At 57.3% G+C, this 585-nt stretch overlaps 1 protein-coding gene across 1 annotated transcript in view; it reads right to left on the bottom strand.

Annotated features, from left to right (window-relative positions):
- LOC107574447 (contactin-associated protein-like 2) overlaps positions 1–585 on the bottom strand; it is a 34,219-nt gene that overhangs the window by 5,667 nt on the left and 27,967 nt on the right. The window lies entirely within an intron of this gene.

Here is a 585-nt window from a genome sequence, read left to right as displayed (position 1 = left end):
GAAGTGGAAACTTTTCACTTCTTGGAGCGGAAACCGCCAGCTAGACCCAGTTAACTGCCCGGTTGGTACAGTGCTGGAGTTCTTGCAGGCCCGTTTCTCCGCAGGGTTGACCCACTCCACCCTGAAGGTCTACGTGGCGGCTATTGCGGCCTACCACGCCCCTCTTGGTGGCCAGTCAGTGGGTAGGCAACCCCTAGTGACACGTTTCCTCCACGGTGCACTGAGGCTGAGGCCTCCGGTACGATCTCGTGTCCCCACGTGGGATCTGGTGGTGGTGCTAGAGGCTCTCTGTAGGCCTCCCTTCGAGCCTATCGAGGAGATATCGGATCGCCTCCTAACGATAAAAACTACCTTCCTTCTGGCGATTTCTTCCCTCAAGAGAGTTGGGGATCTGCAGGCCCTTTCAGTGGCCCCGTCTTACCTAGACTTTGCGCCTGGTTTGGCCAAGGCATTTCGGTTCCTTCCTCTGCACCGCAGCCTGTCGTACTCCAGGCCTTCAGTCCTCCTCCATTCAAGGATCCAGACCAGCAGAGGCTAAACTGCATGTGTCCGGTGCGTGCACTGGATGCTTACGTCCACAGATCT

The sequence above is a fragment of the Sinocyclocheilus grahami genome, unplaced genomic scaffold, assembly GCF_001515645.1.
Source record: "Sinocyclocheilus grahami isolate Dianchi unplaced genomic scaffold, SAMN03320097.WGS_v1.1 scaffold2232.1, whole genome shotgun sequence".
In the NCBI taxonomy this organism is placed as follows: Eukaryota; Metazoa; Chordata; class Actinopteri; order Cypriniformes; family Cyprinidae; genus Sinocyclocheilus; species Sinocyclocheilus grahami.
Note: the sequence above shows the minus strand (reverse complement) of the source record. Positions and strands in the feature narration are given on the sequence as shown.